Below are 22,491 nucleotides of genomic sequence, written 5' to 3'. Positions count from 1 at the left end.
TTTTTGTTTTTTAAATGTGGCTATTGCTATGTGCAGGCAGCCTATGTTAAGTTATATGCAGCAGCTGTACAAACACAGCCTCAGGTCCTCATTTGACAGGTGTGTGGATGCGGATGTATGACCCCGAACATTGACAGTGTGCATTCAGGGCAACTCGCCCAAACCTACACACTTATTAAATTAGGACCTGCGGCTGTGTTCATACAACCGCTGCATCCTCATAGAGTAACAGACAACCGTCACACAAACTGCTCATTCACACTGTATGGACTAGAGAAGCCATGTGAATGAGCCCTTCATTTTCAAATTATCGTTTTTACAATTTTTACAAATGATTTTTATAAAAAAAATAATATATTATTTGAATCTTTGCAGAATTAGCTGCACTGAAGATGAATGAACAGGAGACAGACGTGCCTGACATATTTGATGACCTATTTTCAGGCAAACTTTCCCCACTCTCCATCCTGACACCCGTGGCAGCTGGGAAAGCAGCAGCGCCATTGGAAAGGGCCAGGGGGAGCACAGTGACAGAGGCACACGGGGGAATCAGAAGCAGGCGGAACAGGTAGGGGATTGCTGCAGGGGACGCAATTACAGTAACGATGCCCTGTGTCTGTGCCTTTCACTCCAGCAGCTGAAAGCCAGTGAGAGGGAGAGAAACTGTCTTTCACTTGCTGCAGAGAGCCGCACAAGGCATCCTTCTATAATTGCCCCTCTGCCCCGCCGCACTGATTCCCCCTGCTGTTCAGGCCCCCTGTGTGTCCCACCTCCTAGATGAAGATCAGTGGTACCCCTATCAGTGGCACTGTTGACAACACCAAGGACTCCTTTGGGTTCCTTTGCTGCACGCAGTTTATGGCGAATAGGATTTTCTTTTTGTTGAAATTACTGTGCAAAAATCCTAGGATTTAGGCCATGAACAAGAGGTACTATTATTTGGTAGCCACCCATTCAGATCCACGATACAAGGGGAAAATGACTGGTCTAATGCTAGCATCCCAGAGGAAGCACAAAATGCACCACTTAGAGTAGGTACTGCAGAAGAATCTCTGGGCCCTATTTCCTGATAGTGGCAGTCTCATGCCCAATGTATCTCTGATCTTCCAATCACCATCAAAAGCCAAAAAATTTGGGAATTTGATGGCAAATATCATTAGGACACCATCATACCTGCAGGAATTGTCATGCTATGTAATACCACGATGTTGCACATTTTCATTTAAACAAATTCTTTTGTACATATACCCCCTTTTTTCATAGCCTATGGAATGTAATATCTAAAAGATTAGTATTATACCAATATTGTTAGCAATATGCTTCATAAATGGTACAATATATTGTTTACTAATTTATTATAATTTTATGTTCTAGAAGAAGTGTTGCCCATATGAATAACCTCTGAAGATAGACGTGTATCAGTCCCAAACATGTCGGGCTTCTACGCCAATTTCCATGGTAGCTAGCCCCATGATGTTTTATGGGTAGCTCTTTGTTATGACATGTTCTTGTGTTGTTTAGTTGTTTGGGTATCAGAATCCTCACATCTTAATATTTTCATTTTCTTTGTAGTGTTTAAAGCTTTTATGATGTCAATATAAATACACTTTTATATATATATATATATATATATATATATATATATATATATATATATATATATATATATATATATATATATATATATATATATACTGTATATATATATATATATATACAGTACAGACCAAAAGTTTGGACACACCTTCTCATTCAAAGAGTTTTCTTTATTTTCATGACTAAGAAAATTGTAGATTCACACTAAAGGCATCAAAACTATGAATTAACACATGTGGAATTATACATAACAAAAAAGTGTGAAACAACTGAAAATATATTTCATATTCTAGGTTCTTCAAAGTAGCCACCTTTTGCAGCAGACACATCTCTAGAACTGTTAAGAGGAGACTGTGTGAATCAGGCCTTCATGGTATAATATCTGCTAGGAAACCACTGCTATAGAAAGGCAACAAGCAGAAGAGACTTGTTTGGGCTAAAGAACACAAGGAATGGACATTAGACCAGTGGAAATCTGTGCTTTGGTCTGATGAGTCCAAACTTGAGATCTTTGGTCCCAACCCCCGTGTCTTTGTGCGACGCAGAAAAGGTGAACGGATGGACTCTACATGCCTGGTTCCCACCGTGAAGCATGGAGGAGGCGGTGTGATGGTGTGGGGGTGCTTTGCTGGTGACACTTTTGGGGATTTATTCAAAATTGAAGGCATACTGAACCAGCATGGCTACTACAGCATCTTGCAGCGGCATGCTATTCCATCCGGTTTGCATTTAGTTGGACCATCATTTATTTTTCAACAGGACAATGACCCCAAACACACCTCCAGGCTGTGTAAGGGCTATTTGACCAAGAAGGAGAGTGATGGGGTGCTGCGCCAGGTGACTACCTCTTGAAGCTCATCAAGAGAATGGCAAGAGTGTGCCAAGCAGTAATCAAAGCAAAAGGTGGCTACTTTGAAGAACCTAGAATATGAAATATAGTTTCAGTTGTTTTACACTTTTTTGTTATGTATAATTCCACATGTGTTAATTCATAGTTTTGATGCCTTCAGTGTGAATCTACAATTTTCATAGTCATGAAAATAAAGAAAACTCTTTGAATGAGAAGGTGTGTGCAAACTTTTGGTCTGTACTGTATATATATATATATATATATATATATATATATATATATATATATATATATATATATATATATATATATATATATATATATATATATATATACTGCCAAATAAAAGTTCATGAGGGGTTTACTGTGCAGTTGATGCACCAAGTTTTCTTTTCAATATTATTTGGATAGGACACTGGAGTGGCCCTACATATTATGATCCTCCAATCAAGTGGCACTTTAGTGTCCCAACTATATGATCGTAAACTGCTTGGGGCCCAGGCCTAATGTGAACACTGTTTGAATTCCTAAACCCATGGACTATTGGGTGTCCAGGCTGGACCACTTTTGTGATCCGGCACAGTATGTGCTGGAGTTTCTGGCTTTCCTGGCAGCAGTGGATGATTTGTTAGAGATTAATCTGCCTGTCCCAGACACCATGGTCAAGCTCACTTTCCTAAAAATGTACCAGTCCTAGATTAGCAATGATTACAAAACCCCTGCAGCTGATACTTCCAGCTAAACTTTTCTGTTATCCAGACCAAAAACTAGTCCCTTCTACCATTACCAGCTTCTGCCACATTTCCTGACCTGCCACAATTACCAACTCTTGCCACTGCTGCTGCCATCCAAGCCAAAAAGCAAAGAGCAAAATGAACACTTCGACCCCTTAAAGACTGACTAAAGCTCTGAGGAAGTACTTTTCACCTCTCAAAGGATTCACAAAGCACCAACCCTTCTTAATACAGATTTAGTGGAATGCAACTCAAACTCACCCCCCTAGGTGGCTCATCCCAATATCGGTGGTTTATGGACAAGATAACCTCACTCCGAACAAATGGTGGGAGGTTCCCTTGTCAATTCCTATGCTAATGAGAATATTTTTTTCATGATTTTAACTAATCATTTTTGTTAATTTAAAGTTATGGACATTATATACCATTCAACTCTGCCCCTTCTTTGGGGACCAAAGATTTCTGGTGGGGCAAGTGTGTAGCCAGGTGCTCCCATTGAGCCCTGCAGAGCTGAACTGGTTAATGGCTGTTTTCAGAGAGAGGAAAGAACTGCTTAGCAGAAAGAGTTTAACTGACTGATTCAGGAAGCACTGTACTGTGGAAACTGTAGTCCAAAGAGATTCTAGTGGGGAAGTCAAGAGTTTTTGAACTACACTCCCCTGAGAGAAATTGCCAGTAGGAGGGGAAAGAGCTACATTTTCCTGGACTGTACAGAGAATAACTTCATTTTGCTGTGAAGAAGTCTGGAGAGTGCACATCGCCGTCAATTGTGTGCCATTGCTTGCTGCATATCGGCAACCTGAGAATGACCTGGAGTGCTGATTCCTGGTCTGCTGATGACCAAAGTGACCTGGGTGCAGAGCGGAGGGAGAACTAATCACTGTATGTGAATGGATTGTAAACTGTGATATCACTGGGACTGGTGAGCTTCCACTGTGATGATTTACAATTTGATGCTGGAAACTGACTATAAACAGTAGCCTTACTTCATGCAGGTTTTACTGGGATTGTACTCATGTGCAACACTGGAAAAACTGGGCCTAATGCTAGCCCATTGAAGAGATAGGGCTAAGGACTGCACTACGATAGCTGCTCCATAGAGACATTTGCCTATTTCTTATATTAAAGTGACTGTGAACTCATACGATGCATACTAGCACATTATGACACTACAGGATTATTTTTATTTTTTTATTACCACTTGCAGTTTACAACCAGTTTAAGAGGTACATCTCAGGGAACATTGCACCATATCCTAGCCATTTTAAGAGAGTGCACTCTAAATTAGCTATTGTATTCTTATCCATACTGCAGTTATTTTTCTGTGTACTGTTTATTGCTGACTTTGCTGATTAATGAGTTGTTTTCAGTCTAGTGGTACAGCACTCTAAACTGAGTTACTTTGGCATAGTAACTATACTGTTTAGCAGACTGTTTCTGAATATAACCTCTATCTGCTCATTTATGTTTATATCACCATTTACTCTAACCCATACCAATACATTGAGCTAATTTACAACTAAACTGAGCCCCAGCAGTAAATCATAAAGTGGAACTAAACCCATCAATTTAATGGGTTTAGTTCCACTAACCCATTAGTGGATGTCGTATGACGTCCTGGAGTTTGAGTGGGGATATCTGAATTCAGATATCATCTTTTTTAGCCAGCGATTCCCTGCACCGTAAGAACAATCAAAGCAGAAGTTCACCCGCTTTATCATTCTTACAGGCGGCGGGAGGGGACACTCCTCGCCACCCTCGTCCGTGCCCGGGTGAGTCAGAGAAGGAATCCGCCAGTGCTGGAAGTTGAGCATAGAGATTTCCAGTGACCAGATGGTCCCCAGTCATCTCTAATGCTGCGACAGCCGCGTACACATCAGAAATTCGGAAAGAAAAGTTCGATGTGAGATTTTGATCGGAAATTCCAACCGTGTGTAGGCTCCATCAGACTTTTTTTGTCGGAATTTCGGACAGCAAAAATTTGAGAGCTGTGCCGACCATTATAATGATGGCGGCTGGTCGACAAGCGGTTAAAGCATCGCCTATGGAGATTTTTAAGTACCAAAGTTTGGTGCCATTCCACGAGTGTGAGCAATTTTAAAGCGTGACATGTTGGGTATATTTTTACTCAGCGTAACATCATCTTTCACATTATATAACAAAATTGGGCTGACTTTACTTTTTTTTTCTTTTTAATTCTTGAAACAGTTTTTTACAAAAAAATACCGTGTGACGTAAAACAATGCAACAATGCCATTTTAATCCCTAGGATCTCTGCTAATAAAAATATATAATGTTTGGGGGTTCTGAATGCCAGAATAGGCCTGGTATGGAAGTGGTTAAAAAACCGTTACATTCCTGGAATGTCAGGGTTCCTAGCAGTCACATTTGCTTGTGTCCTCAACCAAACTGTCAAACCATCAAATGGCTGGTGTCATAACTGATCGCATGTGCAGCTTAATGCCAGTTGCACATCAAACAGAAGACGTTTTTTTGGCTGTAAAGGATAGAAGGATTTAATTCCGCTTTAGACCAGGTTCACACTGGGCTGCGGGAATGAAGCCGTGCAAATTCAGCTCAACTCGCACGATTTTACTCCCGCTTGTCAGTCCCGATTTCAGCCACGATTTCAGAAACATATATAATAATCAATATTATATTCCATAATTATAATCAATATAAATTGTTCCCCGAAATGGCAAAAAGTAGTACAGCAAATACTTTTTGAAATCGGGCATTGCCCCGATTAGGACGGTGCCGATGGACCACACGGTTGTGGTCCATTCTGTTGTTTCTGGGGTGCTGATCTCACCCCAGGTCGGCAGGTGGCAGCAGTGAAGTCAAGGATTGGGTACTCTTGCCCGGCAGCCTATCAGGAGGGTTTGGCCTCGCTGTGCATGCTGGGAGAGGGTATTTATGAGGCAGATGTCATTTTCTGGGTTTCTCCTCGTGTGGCGCCCACCTTTAGGGTAGCCACCTCACGCCGCCCCGGCGAATGGCCTTTCGGGCCGGGGTTGCTCGTACAATGCAAGGATCCTGGCTTCAGGACCACGTTAGCCCGGAGCAATTGATCTTCCGCTTGGGGACGGTGGAGAGTCTGCCTGAGGAGTACCAAGAGAGGCTGGTTTTCCGATAGGGGCCTGACTATCCATTGGGAACCACGGGAACCGGACACTGAAGGGCTGGATGTTGGCCACCCGTCAGTCGGTACCCTAATTCAATTCCTGAAGGAGATCCAGGTGCCAAATCTGCTAAGGAGGATTATCTCCGCTGTTCATTTACCAGGAGGGTCTGTGGCAGAGACTTTTTCCTAAGGTTCGAGTGACATTCTGGCTGCCAGGCCGGTGAGAGAGGCCTGTCCAGGTACACTATACCCACTCAGGCTGGAGTGGTGAAAGAGACATTACATGTGGGAGCAGGACTGTTTCTATATTTCTGACATCTGGATCTGCTATCTTCATTTCTTCTACCTCTACTCTTCAAGTTTTATTGTTTTTACCTGGCTGGGTAATAAAGAGCATAGAAAAAAAGACACCTGTCGTGGACATTCCGTTACTACAACTTTCACCAATCACCCCTAGACATCAGAGAAACACGAGGTAACATGCCGCCCAAAACAAACCAGCAGCTCCTTCGGGGGTAGTGCTACGTTAATAATTTTTTTTTACTAGTAATGGCAGCGATCTGCAATTTTTATCGTGACTGCGACATTATGGCGGACACATCGGACACTTTTGACACATTTTTGGGACCACTGTCATTTTTACAGCGATCAGTGCTATAAAAATACACTGGTTACTGTGAAAATGACACTGGCCGTGAAGCAGTTGACCACTAGGTGGCGCTGTAGGGTAAATGTTCCCTAAGTAGTGATTCTTACTGTAGGGGGGCGTGGCTTGCTGTGACACGTCACTGATCGTGTTCCTGATGACAGGGAACACGATCAGTGACAGTGTCACTAGGCAGAACGGGGAGATGTTGTTGTGTTTACACTAACATCTCCCAGTTCTATCTCTCCGTGAGACGATTGCGGATATGCCCGCGGCGATCGAGTCCACGGGACCCGCAGGCGCGCTCACGGAGATTGCGGTGGGCGTGCGCTCCCGCAACAACAGCTTCTTAAAGGGGATGTACAGGTACGTCCCTTTGCCTGACCGTGCCATTCTGCAGACGTATATCTGCGTGCGGCGGGCGGCAAGCAGTTAAAAAATCATTTTGCCATATTTTTTTAATTTTCAGCTGCTAGGTGGCTGGAAAGGCACTATAACCACGTCTACATTGTCTTTTACTGATTTAAATTGCCTTAACTGAGTTTAAATGACTGTAAACGTTATTCATTTAAAGAGGAGTTCCGCTTGCCACTTAAAAAAAATTAAACGTCAGCAGCTACACATACTGTGTAGCTGCTGACGGTCAAAAGGAGGTGGGAGGAGGGGGAGGAGACGAATAAGCGGAAGTTCCACTTTTGGGTGGAACTCTGCTTTAAAGTACTCAAGTTGAAATGCTCATGTTTGTTTAGTTAGAATATAAACATTATAATATATAACAACTCACGGGGTAAAGGGAAAGGTGTTTGCTGAGTCATACTGATAGTGGGTATTATACTGCATTTCTGGAATGCACTCAATGAAGCAGCAGCTACAGAGTTCATCGGTTTAGTTACAATCAAGGTGTATTTGGAATCCTGTTTACTTTGAAATAGGTTTCTGATAACATTTATATATAACTGAACTATACAAATCAAAGACTACATTTACCACTGCAAAGATGTTAAGAAAGAGGTCAAGTAAGAGTTTGGGATGGAGTATTTGGGTCTTAAAGCAGTATTAAACCCAAAAAAAATATTTTTTTTGAATTGCAGCTTATCAATTCTTAGATGTGATAGCTGCATTCGGTTTTCTTTTCTTTTTGATTTTTTTTTTAACCTTTTTTTCCTTTATTCTCACCTGGTGATCCAGCTGTGCAAATAATGTGCAACATAAAAAATTGCAACTGTCACTATTTTTACTGTACAGACCATTTTCTTTCAGGAAATATATAAGAGAATTAAAGTTTTAAGTATTAATCAAGGGAAAAAACGCATATTTTACATGTGTGCGAAAAAAATAAAAACATTTCTCTGGATGTGAAGGGGTTAAATAATGAATTTATTTTATTTGCCCCCCTTTGGTCTTTTTAATTTACCATTGAGATGATTTTATTATATCACTTGATAAATGCAATAAAATTCCTGTTAATCCTGCAAAACATATTGTGAGCTGGCAATGTTCTATGCCTTCTTCTACACTCTCTTTTTCAGTTCTATCTGTGGTCTACAGAACACATTACCTAAGTATTGGAGATGAGAGGGGATGGTCTGTAGTCGTAACACTTTTACTAGTGTTGTCACCATGCAGACAGAACGTGTATTACTGGCAGGATACTGAAACATTTAACTAATTTAACCTTGGCTCTGGAATGCTCTACCCACTACCATCCGCTTGGAAGAAAACCATCTGGCTTTTAGGAAAAAACTAAAGACCCACCTCTTCTGAAGGACCAGGATGGCACTGGATGCAAAGCGCCTTGAGGCGATTAAGTTAGCATTTGCTGCGCTATAAAAGTTACTCACTCACTAATGCAGTTCCCACCTCTAATGCCGCGTACACACGGTCGTTTTATGTGATGAAAAAAAATGACGTTTTTAAAAACGTCACTTTAATTGACCGTGTGTGGGGGAAAACGTTGTTTTATGTCTTCTAAAAAACGACCAAAAAAAATTGAAGCATGCTTCAATTTTATGTGTCGTTTTTCAAAACGTCAACTTTTACTTCACAGAAATTGACCGTGTGTAGCAAAAACGTTGTTTAAAACAACGTTTTTTCATCCGCGCATGCCCAGAAGCTACTTATGAAGCGAGCTTCAATGGAAAAACGTGGTGGAACGTAACCTCGCTTTGCTAGAACATTTTGAGAAAAACGATGGTGTGTAGGCAACTTCGTCTTTGAAAATTGAGGTTTCAAAAACGTCGTCTTTTACTTCACAGAAAATGTCGTTTTTTTTCATCACATAAAGTGATGGTGTGTATGCGGCATAAGAATGGGTAAGCTGCAGTATATGCAATTTTTGATCTTGGGCTTGCTTACACTTTACCTGTCCAAGTCTACATGCTTGCTACTTCAGCAGTTTTTCTAAAATTAAGATCATGCATGCATCACAGAATGTATCACAGAACTGAACATTTGAAATTTGACATACGGCACCATATAGGACAGACTCGGTTGAGATCAGCAAGTGATCTGTCCACTGATCATCTGCTGGTCAAAGTAGAGTGGGCAGATGTCTCAAGCGTAAACTGAGCAGATACGGACAGAGTCCGTTCTGCTGTATGGGTTGCCGGAAGTAAACTCCACTGTTCGTTTATGACCTGACTGCCCTCTGATTCGATCTTCACAGACGGAGGACAGAACCCATTATTTTTATTTTTTTGGCCCGATCGGATCCTTTGTGTGCAAGGGGCCAAATAGGCCCAACAGTTGGCTCACTGGAATACAAATTATTGTAGATCTAATGATGGAAGACTTAAAAGGTCAGAACATATACTGACCTTTCCCTCCATCTTCAGCATTCTAGGACATGATGTCACTAACCTTCTTGGGAGATTCCTGGGGAATGATGAGTACCCCAATTTTAGCCAGAAAATGATCCAACCCAGTACAAGAGTGTCTACTTGTTAGATTTGGGATCCTCATTGTTCCCAGGATCTCACGAGTAGATGTGTGACATCACCCCCACCTAAGTGATGCAAATAAAAGAAGAATGTAAAAAACTAAAATATATAACACATTTCTACATTGGGAGGGGGCTCTGGTTTGTTAAGCAGACCTTGAATTTACTGCCAGGTCTATTTTAACAAAAAACAACAAAGCAAGTTCGGCACATAATTATGTAACTTCTGAATTCTTTGAAAACTATAGGGTACACACTGGAATTTCTCTTTCTTTCTCTAAACTGTTAAGTTTCTGTATATTATTTGTGAGGTTTTTTTTATAACATTTATATACAAGGCAATGCAGTAATTGTAGGGAGGATTATCACATAATCTGTCTTTTATCTGCTTCTAGCAGAACTTCTAGCAGAACTCTAGAAAGACTCGATGGACTACTCAGTGTTTTTCTGCCGTCACTTTCCTATGTTTCTATGTTTCTCGCTGCTATCGTCGCACATTATAAAATTGTCTTACCGAGTGTTCTCTCTGTCCAGGATTTCTTCTTTCCTCAGATGTGTTGACACATATGAGCTTTAATATGTACTAATTTGTGGGCTGGTCCTTATGAAGACAGAGAATTCTTTTACGAACAGGCTTAGGTTACCTATAAACATTACAAGATAATCACATTATTGTCATCATTATTGTAGCTAAGAATTTAGGAAATAAACACTTGTTCTATGCTTACTGTTGGGACTCCTATGCTTTGTTGTTAGCACAGTTTAGTTAGTGTTTGAGAATCATATGGACACTTGACCCCCTACACAAACATAACTTTGAAGGATGTTAATTATGATGGACAGGTTTTTTAATGGGCAAAGTGTGTATAGGCATGCATGGTGTCAATACAATGTTTAATAGGCTGTTTATAACATAAGGGTTTAGACAGGAACCAACTATAGGCTAAACAAACATTGTTTAATTAAAACATTTCTAACAATTAGTTCTGTATTTACAATTTAGCCACTGGCATATACAGCTATGTTTTCATAGTAACAGCCTCAGTAAAATGCAGAATATCAAGAAAATAAAGAAACTGTACCTTTCACTTGCACATTTTATATATATATATATATATATATATATATATATATATATATATATATATATATATATATATATATATATATATATATATACACATACATTTGCAAATTGTATTAGGTATAAGATATTTAAGTGTTGCTTGCATGCCCGTGTCGGCAGTACCATTTGTGTCTATGACTACATGGACACAGCTGCTTCTCCCAATGTATCACCCATGTGGCTGCATGGCGCTAAACACACCTAGGGTGAGTTTGGGGACACACACCCTCACCCACACAGATGTCATTTTGGTATGCAGTCTTAGTCAATATTCCAATCACACACCTTCCTGAAGAAACGGCCAATAAGTGCAAAAATGGGTGCTGAAGCAATCACCAGCTGGGAACTGGAACAACAATCATACGAACATATTCGCCAGCACACCGCGGATCGTACAAAACGTCAAAAAGTTTAATGCAGTGAAAACATCACAAGGATTTGCAACGTTTCAAGGCCGTGCAGGACCTCTTCGTCAGGCAAGTGATATTGGTATGCAGCCACTTTGTCCCAATACATATTAATGGGACTTCTGCCACAGGGATTCACAAGTGTTGCATTCATCCCTATAAAAAATATAAACACGGTCCTGCATGGGGAACGGATGTAATTGCCCTGTGTGAACAAGGCCTAAATATTTGTCTTTGACACAACCATCCTTTGTCAATAATGTATCAAGTTTTCAAGCGCACAGCTTTCTTTTAGTAACTAAATGTTTGCATACTACTGGGTTTATCATGTGTCTTGCTTGCTTTGTTTAATTATTATCACTATTCCACCTCAGAGGCGTCCCTAGGGGGGGGCCAGAGGGGGCCCTGACCCCCCCAACATCATGCTGTGCCCCACCATGTGCCCCCCCAAAAAAAAAAAATGTTTTATTTTTTTTTGCAATTTTTGTATTTTGCTCCCCGAGAGGGAGAGCGTCCCCAGTCAGCTCTGCGGGGGATTCCTCCCCCTCCCTCTGCTCACCGACACTGCATAATGTGTTTAAGTGTGTGCACTGCAGACTGCAGTACACTGTAATCACTGAACTACATTATCTCCATCCCTTCTCTCCCCCCATCTGTCTCCCTCCCCCTCTTCTGTTCTTTCAAAACATTCACAATTCACTTTCACTTTCAGTTAGGCAGGTAATATATGGTGCAAATTTCTTTCCTGCATCCACAGATTGCAGGAAAGAAACTTGCATGATTCCCCCATCAACAGACAGTGCTGACGGGAATATCCCACCTGCCCAGCAATTATATTCTCCCGACAAACAGTGACTATCACTAGTGACTATACAGCAACCACTAGTGATAATTATAAGAGAATCTGCTCATTAATGGTTCAAATCTCAGCCAGTTTCTGCTGAACCAGCTGAGATGTAAACTGTCTATGGCTGGACTTAGCTCTTAGGCAGCCCATACATTGATTAGCACTGTGGGGTGTCGGCTTCCTGGCGTGATCGGGCATGTGGGATTTCAAACACACCCGAGCCCATCTCTATTGGTTGTAGACAGTTGAGCTCCCTGCAGGTTGCTTAGCAGCAGTGGACCCTTCTCTGACATGCTGATCGGGATGCAATCCAGGTGATGCGCTTAGTCAAATCCTAGTCATAAATATCAGTGATTTTATTGATCAAAGCCCACACTTTACATGCATAGAGCCCACATGGCTGCTGATAATACGGTTGATTATATTTATGTGGTTGTACTCTTGATGCTAATAAATACTGTGTTTATTAGATCTGACTGGAAGCATCACCTGGATCACATGCCGATCAGCATGTCAACAGAGAAGGTTATACAGCATTACTGCTGCTAGGTGACCAGCTGGGGGCTCGGCTCTCTTTAACCAATAGTGCCAGCCTTCCCCTGCATGCACCCATAATGTCACCAGCACTAGATCCTAATAGACTGCCGCCGCTGCCAAGGAGACAGACGCCAGACCTGCGCTGTAAATAGCAGGGACAGGACAGCTGGGGATCCCCACAGTGGCAGAACACCAGGGCCCGGTGGCAAGACAACCTTTGCAACCCTGATAGTTCTCCCACTGCTTTGGACCCTTATATTTTCTTGGTGTGCTGGTGACATATATCTCTTGTTTTCTGCCACCCTGGGGGGCCCCAATACAGTAGGAAGGGAGCTCACTGCAGAACATGTAAAAGGGCCCATAGTGGGATCGTAGTAAAGGACCCCAGGATATATATATATATTTAATTGCAATTTATAGTTGGCCCCCCTACTTTTGTCCCTGTCCCCCCATGTGCCCCCCCTAAATATGAAAGCTGGAGACGCCACTGTTCCACCTGTGTCAAAATGATCATAGGTTATATAATGTTATCAGAAAAGTAAATAATTATCCTGTCCGCAATGCTTATTAATTGTATTTTAACATCATGTGTATAAGACTGACCTGGACGAGGCATGCAGAACACCACCGTGTAACAACTCATAATCTTATAGCGGTTCCAAGGCCAGCTAATCAGAAAATGTTAAAGCCATTGGATCCCTATGAGATTTAGGAAATATATATATATATATATATATATATAAATTTTTTTATTGTTGCCATCTCTAGATAAATAACTAATCTATGCTCAAGAATATTGTGCAATAATTAAAAAAAAATTATTATCTTTTTAAAGGACTGGAGATTTTATTTTCATCGCTTTTTGATACTAGGGAACAAGTCATTTTAGTATTTTGAAATAGTGAGGGGATAGTATAGGGACATAATATAAAGTACAGTAATGCCCCGTACACACGATCGGAATTTACGATGGAAAAAGTCAGATGGACTTTTTTCATCAGATTTTCTGATCATGTGTAGCCCCATCAGAGTTTTTTCATCGGAAATTCCAATGAATTCCATCGGGCTTTAGATATAGAACATGTTCTATATTTTTCCGATGGAATTCCGTCAGAATTCCGATGTGATTTCGCCAGGCAAAAGCCCGATCGTGTGTACGCGACATTAGACTTGTGACATGTAAATAGTACATGGATAAAAGTTTGAGAAAAACAATTGCATATGTTGTAATAAGAAATATTACAGTAAATGAAGACTCGGTACAAGTCCTATTCTTCCTCACACAGTATGAAAATATTATTTTAGCTGTGCAGGTGTGTGTGTGTACATTGCAATTTACACAACAAACTTATCTAAAGACGATTGTTTTTGTAACTTGGCAGGAAGTTACCTGTTGCAATACTGCATTGATAGTAGGTCATCAAAAATAACTCAATCTCAATCTAATGTAAGAACGTCATTTGTTTTTGTAGATGTTTATGTGATAAGATTTAAGCTATGGTAGCCTTAGGCAGCCTGTTCCTTCCAGATTGTAGGACATGCTGACAAAGGTCTACTGAGACTTCAGTTCTAGAACTAGTACAGAGACATAGGGCCAGATTCACATATAACTGCGGCGGCGTACATTACATTACAAACCTTGTGTAGTGGTTGATTTAAATGTAATTGAAAAAAAATTCTACCAGAATCTGGCCCTACAAGTGCACTGCATGTGCAATTGTGCAGTCACTGTAGATCCGAGGGGGACATGCAAGGTAAATAAAAAACAGCATTTTTGCTTGGATATGATTCCCCTTATTTTGATCTTCCCCGCAGATCTACAGTGACTGCACTTCCACGTGCACTTGTAGTGTACAGTGGATTTGCCTTTAGTAAAACAACCCCAATGTGTCATATTTCAGCAGACTTGCCAATTAAAGAGGCTGAAACATTCAAGAAATGTTTCAAGAACAATAGTTATTCATTAATCCTGTTTATAATTATGACTGAAATACTACTCTTGTAAACTTTCAGGGAGTGGGCACTGTGCGAATAAGTGGCAGAGGTAAATCTTACTATGACTTTTAACCAGGTCTTTGGCTATAGCTGAGTAATATGTTATACTACTGTGCTGGCAAATAAATAACGGGCTTTCAGCCACAAATTGCACATGTGAACCATAATACAGTCAAAGTATTTCATAGTTATCCCTTGGATATTTGATTATTGCAATCATCCTATATAAAAAGGAATAACCGAGAATAGAGAAAATGGTTTGATTCCTGGCACAAAATTTCCTATTTGGAGTTTGCATTTGACCTTATATTGTCCAGTACTTACACTAAACTGCAACATTCAGTTTGCAGCTCAGTATTCATATTATAATTCAGTCTATGAAGTGTTCAATATGTACATTTCATTAAAACTGCACATTGAAATTCAGAAAAGCATGGTTGTGACAGGCATACACATATTAAAAATAAATAAAAATAAAGTGTTTTTTTGTGTCTGTCCCTTTTACTCCACATATAGCTATCAATGGTGGAGTTCAGACAACAGATGATCCAGCTTATTTAGTGTAGGAGGTCAGCATCTACACTCTACATACCCCTCTTTGCTATAAAAGCAATACTGTAAATAGGTTATATTTAATGATCTAAGGTTATGTTAATGATCTAATGATTTAATGATCTCAACAACTCCACTATTAGAAACTATAGAAAAGGATTTTAGATCACTCTCCTATTAAATAGATTATACAAAGTATGGTATATATTTTTTTTTCAGCTTGAGGACACAAGTTATTCACTACTGGAGAACTAGTGTTTTTCAGTAAATACACACTTTTATTTGATTCCTACTGTATTTGCTGATTAAATAAGGCAATGTACATTTTACATGCTTGTGCTTCCATATTTTGATTATTATTTTTTTACATGTAGATTTTTGAATGCTCTTTTATAGTTCTTTCCAATAGACTTGCTCTGACAGAGACAAACACAGTCAATCTTCTGTAATACTATGTAGGAGCATTGTTAACTGCTTTTCGCCCAGCCTATAGAGAAATGGCGGCCGAACTGGAACTCTCCCATTCTGGGTGGACATCATACGATGTTCTCCCAGGATCACACCACGTTCGTGCCCCACAGATCACACTGTCACCCACTGTGTACACCGGACAGTGATTGACAGATCAGTGTACCGAGCCGCTGCTAGTACCATGTGATTGCTGTGACCAATCACAGCAAATTACATGACAATTGTACACAATAGATGGCTTCCATTCATGTGATTCATTGTGTACTATTCTGATGACCTCTGTGATTGGTCACAGTGATCACTTGGTACAGACAGGGTCAATCACAGCTTTTTTAGTTACATTTTCCTACAGACTAATTTAAATTAAATGTACATTGATTTGTTTTGTTTTTGTTTTTTTTCACCAAAGAAATGTAACAGTATATATTTTTGCTAAATTTGTGAAGAAAAGTTATTTTTTTCCAATATGTGATAATCGAAATGAAGAAAAACTATTTTTTTCAAGATTTTTAGTCCTTTTTTTTGACAGCGCTGAAAGCTGAAAATTGTCCTGAGCAGGATGGGGGAGAAAGTGTCCAGTATTGATGTGGTTAAAAAGGTTCTCAAGGTAATGCATCATTCCATCAGATGCCTTACATGACTGCCCTTATAAATGCTTACTCAGGTCTTTTATCCTTGACTATAGAATCCTGCATATCAACACAATCTTGGCTAATGGGGGAATGGCATCCCCTTTTAATGCATTTTTCATACAATGCGGTCTGCTTCTTCAATAGAGAACAGTAATATCTATGTGAAGATCACGTGACAAATATATAAAAAAAAAATATATATATATATATATATATATATATATATATATATATATATATATATATATATATATTTTTTTTTTTTTTTTTCTAAAAATCTTTATTATATGAGCTTTACAGCAATATTACCATAGTATGGTACCTATAAAGTCTGAATATCTACATCCTATCTGAACAGGCAAACATTAGATCTTGATTCAAATAGTGCCTACAAATAAAGATAATATACTTGAATAAATATTGACCTTGTGTATTCATTACCATGATCTAAATGAATGAAAATGCAGATTTTTTCATTTGAAAAAAAGTAAGTAGACCCTTACATTTATCACCTATTTAAATCCACAACATTTGAACCCAATGTTCCAGATTGGGTTTGAACTGATTAGGGCCACATTAGGGAGTATGCAGGTGGAACCCATGTTATTTTAATATCAGATATCTAGGGTCTGGTGTTCTCATTGCTATTAATGTGTGTGGTGTCATCATGCCAAGCTTAAAAGAGCTCTCTAAGACCCTCATAATGTTTTGTATGCCTAGGAGTCTGAGAAAAAATTTAAAAACGATTGCCAAATTAGTTGAAAATAGTTGTTCCAGTGTAAGGAAAATAGTCTACAAGTGATGGAGACTGCTAATTTGTCCATGACTGGTTGGTTCAGCAAATTTATTCCAGGGGCTTACCATTTCATGGTAAAATAAGTCTCAGAGAACCAAAAATTTTATTGTGGGTTGTTCAGGTAACACTTGCAACATTTGGGAAAAAAATACATGCATCTATAGTCGAAAAGAGATTGCATCAATTCAACCTAAAGAGTTAAGAAAAAAATGTTGCTGTTCAAAAAGAACATTACAACAATATTATAGTTTGGTATTGAACATATAGGCAAATATCAGGCCTTCTGGAACAAAATGCTGAAGTCTGATGAATCAAAGATTGAGTTGTTTGTCACAGTAAGGCTAAGTGCACACTGGCATTAAAAGCTGGTGTTTGAGGGGCATTAAAAATGCCCCTCAAATGCTTATGCAAATTATACAATGGACAGCACACAGTGCTGGTCACATTATCAAAATAAGAAGCATTAGCGTTGCTTTGCTTCAAAATTGAGTCAGGAGCCGTTTGAAGCCTTTTAACGCCTCCCATTCAAGTCTATAGTAGACTCTGGCAGGCATTTGCAGCAGGGATTCTGAGCGTTATAATTCGTTTATTTCCTGTAATGGAATAGGCAGTTTTGGAGCGGTTTAACATGCTTTAAGGCTCATAAAATACTTCAAAACTGCGCATAGGGCGTTTGGGAAGCGTTTTTGATTTGTCATTACCGCTTGTAAAACTGTAGTCTAACACCCATATTACAGCTCATTAATGCACGTCTAATGCCCGTATTAACGCTATAGGAGCATTTGTACAGCATAAAAAATTTAGTCAAGTGTGAACAAGCCCTAACAGTAGACCTGTTTGTCACAAATCAGAGACGGTATTTGAGGAAAACCTCATAAGTGTGAAGCATGGTGATAAAAATGCTATTTTTTGGGGTTGCTTTGCTGTTTCAGAGCCTTAACAGCTCACAGTCATCAAGTCAACTATACATTATACATCATATGCTAGATGAGAACATGAGGATATCTGTTTAAAAGTTAAAGTTGAATCAAAATTGAGTCTTTATACACATAATGGCTCAAAAAGAAAAAATAGAGGGTTATGGACTACCCTAGTCAAAGCCTTAATGTGATTCCTATTGAAATTTTGTAGGAGGTTTTGAAAAGAGCAGTTTACGCAAGTGAACCCACAGACATCTTACAAATGGAAGCATTTTTCATGGAAAACTGGTCAAAAATGTCACTGTCGGAGACTGGTGGGCAGTTATACAAAACCCCTACAAGAAGAAATTTCTGCTAATGCGGGCAATACCAGCTTTTAATGCCAATGTTGTACTTATATTCTCCACAGTACACCATTACATCTACTGACATTTTTGTTTAATAAATGAATGAAAAGGCATTTTTTCTATTTGCTCCTTTTCATCTACATTACCTTTATCTGTAGACAGTGAGAGAATAAAGGGCTAATGTTTGCATGTTCAAATATGTTGAAATGGACCACAACTTTCATGGGGTGTAATTTATTTTTCACATGACTGTATGTACAGCACCATACACAAAAAGTACATTTTCACACATCAACACTTTTTAATTATAAATATTTTTTCAAATAGATGTTTAGGCAGCGAAGCACAAATTGCAATATAATTATCTTACCTTTACTTCACTTTCTACCTAAAACTAGGTTAAAAACGATAAAAACATTCTATATCCCTTCAAACTAGATATTTAATTTAGTAATTAATTTTGCTCCTGATTTTCTCTGTGACGTGTTATGTCTAGATTTTTGTTCATGATTATTATTTATGCTTTCACCAGACAATGAATGCATCAGCTGACTTTTTAAACGGTTTTTAACCCTTATGCAATAAGTTTTAAGAATGTATAACTCTGTATTATATAAACGAAAAACATTAGCTGTTAATACTATATTTATCCTTTTGTATGGCTAAGTTAGAGTAAGTGACTTACCTTATGTATGTTCTTTTTTTAAAAGAGTGTACAGAAATGTGTAATTCAATAAATCATTAAAAATGAGCAGCGCTCATATTTTTCCTGCTCTACAATTGTCTGTAGCTTCTGTAAGACAAACTTTATGTCCAGTATGAGTGAAAAAAATTGTAAAGATAAAGTTCAAAGTTAATTTACTGCATGAATTCAGGCTCCATACTACAGACAGAAGTGCAGAAGAATGTGAAATGGCAAGCCTGTTTTGCTTATATATGATATGAGATTGCTTATTAACTGTTCACAGGATGAAATTATGCTGAGACATACTCATAACTTCACTGAACTTTGAATCCATTCCTATTTAGTGTTGTCTATGGAGAGTAAAAGATTGGGTTGTGTCCTGAAATATCAGCTAATTATTGATTGTATTCTGCAGAAGTAAATTAACCCTTCTAGAGAGAGAGAGAGAGAGAGAGAGAGAGAGAAAGAAAGAAATGGCGAAGTACAGTAATTAATGTTCAATGACTTTTTCATTTAATCTTGTGTCCTATGGTAGGATTAGCGAATGCTAAAGGCCCAATAGTCTTATTATCAACTCATGAAACTGACACTAAACTCTGGTTTAAAAAATATATTCAAGTATGTATTCGTAATTTAAATAGTACCTTTTACGGTATCGCTATCAGCCTCCTCCTAATCTTCAAATTCCCTTTTTTTTTTTTATTGCTGCTGTGATCCAACTTCATGATTTGAAGGTGGCTATATTCATTTTGCATGGTTCCATTGTATGTAAGAATGCAGCCACCCTCTCTTGCTTGCTCCCGAGATGGACTATGGGATTTGTTGTGTGCATGAAGCAGTACTTGTACCTGCAACTAACATGCTCTGCAATTAGAAGTGGGGGGGGGGGGGGGTCAGAAAAACACAATGGGGTAGATTCAGATAGAATTTACGCCGGCGTATCCATAGATACGCCGCGTAAATTCAAATCTGCGCCGGCGTATCTACTTTCTGTATTCAGAAAGCTAGATACGCCGACATTTGCCTAAGATACAAATGGCATACGTCTCTTACGTCGTCGTATCTTAGGGTGCATTCTGACGCTGGCCGCTAGGGGCGCTTCCGTTGCTGTCGGTGTAGAATATGCTAATTACCTAGATACGCCGATTCACAAACGTACGTACGCCCGTCGCAATGTATTTACGTCGTTTACGTTAGGCTTTTTTGGCGTAAGGTTGTTCCTGCTATTAGGAGGCGCAGCCAATGTTAAGTATGGACGTCGTTCCCGCTTCGAAATTTAAATTTTTTACGTTGTTTGCGTAAGTCATTCGCGAATAGGGCTGGACGTAATTTACGTTCACTTTGAAACCAAAACGTCGTTGCGCCGTACTTGGAAGCAATGCACACTGGGATATGTACACGGACGTCAATAATGTCAGGTCATCACACATTTACATAAAACACGCCCCCCATTCCACATTTGAATTACGCGCGCTTACGCCGGCCCCATTTACGCTACGCTGCCGCGACTTACGGAGCAAGTGCTTTGTGAATACAGCACCTGCTCCTGTAAGTTACGGTGGCGTAGCGTAAATACGATACGCTGCGCCGCCGTATCATTGAGCGCCCCTACGTAAATCTACCCCAATAGGAATAATTTTATATTTTTTTGAAAAAAATAAGTTGTGGATGTGCATACATTATTTTAAAGAATAAAGATATCATTAAGTGTCACTTTAATTAAATTTGATCATCAGTAGGAAAATAAACATGAGGGTGACATGAGTTCAGGAAAGCCCAGAACATTACTTATAAGAGATATATATCTTATATTATATAATTTTTTTTTAATCCATCTCCTGACTTGTGCCTGTCCACAACTTTATCCTAGGAGATCTTTTGACAGTGCCTTTAAGAGGACCGGGCATGCTTTTTCTTCTGTTACAAGGGGTGTTTACATTCCTTGTAATAGGAATAAAAGTGACACCACTTTTTTTTTTTAAGAGGACAGTGTAAAAATAAAAAGTAAAATAAATAATAATAAAAAATTATTTTTTAACGATCCCCGCCTAGCTCGCGTGCAGAAGCAAGCGCATACATGAATAGCGCCTGCATATGAAAACGGTGTTCAAACCACACATGTGAGGTATCGCTGCAAACTTTAGAGTGAGAGCAATAATACCTCCCCTGTAACTCAAAACATGCAACCTGTAGAATTTTTTTAACATCGCCTATGGAGATTTTTAAAGGTAAAAGTTTGTCGCCACTCCACGAGTAGGTGCAATTTTGAAGCGTGACATGTTAGGTATCAATTTACTCAGCATAACATTATCTTTCACAATATAAAAATAAAAAAATGGGCTAACTTTACTGTTGTCTTTATTTTTTAATTCAAAAAAGTATATTTTCTCCAAAAATAAGTGCGCTTGTAAGACCTCTTCACAAATACAGTGTTACAAAGGATTGCAGCAACTGACATTGTATTTTCTAGGGTATTAGAAAAAAATATATATAATGTTTTGGGGTTCTAAGTAATTTTATAACAAAAAAACATTTTTTAACATCAAATCTTAAAATGAGGTTCTGAGCTGAAGTGATTAACCACGTCGGGGTACTTTGATGCTAAATACCATTGTTATAGCAGCAGATAGCTGCCATAACTCCGGTATTTTTAAAATGGCGGGTGGTCCTCTTTCAGGTAAAAGTGGTTTCTACAACAGATTCACCACAAGATCACTTTTATCAGGGGAGGAAGAGGACCCCCTCCCACCGCATTCCCGTCATCTTTCCCGCTTACTGGAGCCGTCGTTATTAGCGATTCCTTTCTTTTTTTTTTTTTTTTTTCCACTTCAGTCTCTACCTCATAGAGTGCATCTTTAATGCTCATGTTCTGCGTGCCAGCCCATTGCATCTCTAATTTGGTTTTGCATCATCAGTGTCGCTTTTCTACATGTGTTTTTTTTTTTTTTCCCTTTCCTTTTCCTCTTTTTTTTTATATTTTTTTTATATATATATATATAAGTGTACATATATATACGGGTATGTTTACACTTTCTGCTAGGAGCATAACAGAGTAAGGAAGACATCATAAAGTATATCCTTCCCAATTTTTACCCCCCCCTTCCCCTCCCCCCCCCCCCCCCCGTCTCACCCTAGACATGCTCTGAAACCACTAATTCTTTCTAATTTTCTTCTAGAAAATTTTTTTTTTTTTTTTTTAGGTTTCTTTCCTTAACTTTTCTGCGTAACTCCATGATCTCTTAAAGGTCCTCCAGTTATCCCATTTTTTACTTTGTAGTATATTATTTC

The 22,491-nt window shown here is 39.1% G+C and overlaps 2 protein-coding genes across 5 annotated transcripts in view; one reads left to right on the top strand and one right to left on the bottom strand.

Annotated features, from left to right (window-relative positions):
- SLC26A1 (solute carrier family 26 member 1) overlaps nucleotides 1-19,427 on the bottom strand; it is a 51,329-nt gene extending 31,902 nt beyond the window's left edge. For all 4 annotated transcript variants that reach the window (XM_040324341.1, XM_040324323.1, XM_040324331.1 and 1 more), the window contains exons 1-2: nucleotides 19,204-19,427; nucleotides 10,403-10,532 (exon numbers count right to left, since the gene is read on the bottom strand). The gene's annotated coding sequence lies outside the window, so the exon portion shown is untranslated. The remainder of the gene's footprint in view (nucleotides 1-10,402; nucleotides 10,533-19,203) is intronic.
- IDUA (alpha-L-iduronidase) overlaps nucleotides 1-22,491 on the top strand; it is a 205,583-nt gene that overhangs the window by 55,401 nt on the left and 127,691 nt on the right. The window lies entirely within an intron of this gene.

Source organism: Rana temporaria, chromosome 1 (assembly GCF_905171775.1).
Source record: "Rana temporaria chromosome 1, aRanTem1.1, whole genome shotgun sequence".
Classification (NCBI taxonomy): Eukaryota; Metazoa; Chordata; class Amphibia; order Anura; family Ranidae; genus Rana; species Rana temporaria.
Note: the sequence above shows the minus strand (reverse complement) of the source record. Positions and strands in the feature narration are given on the sequence as shown.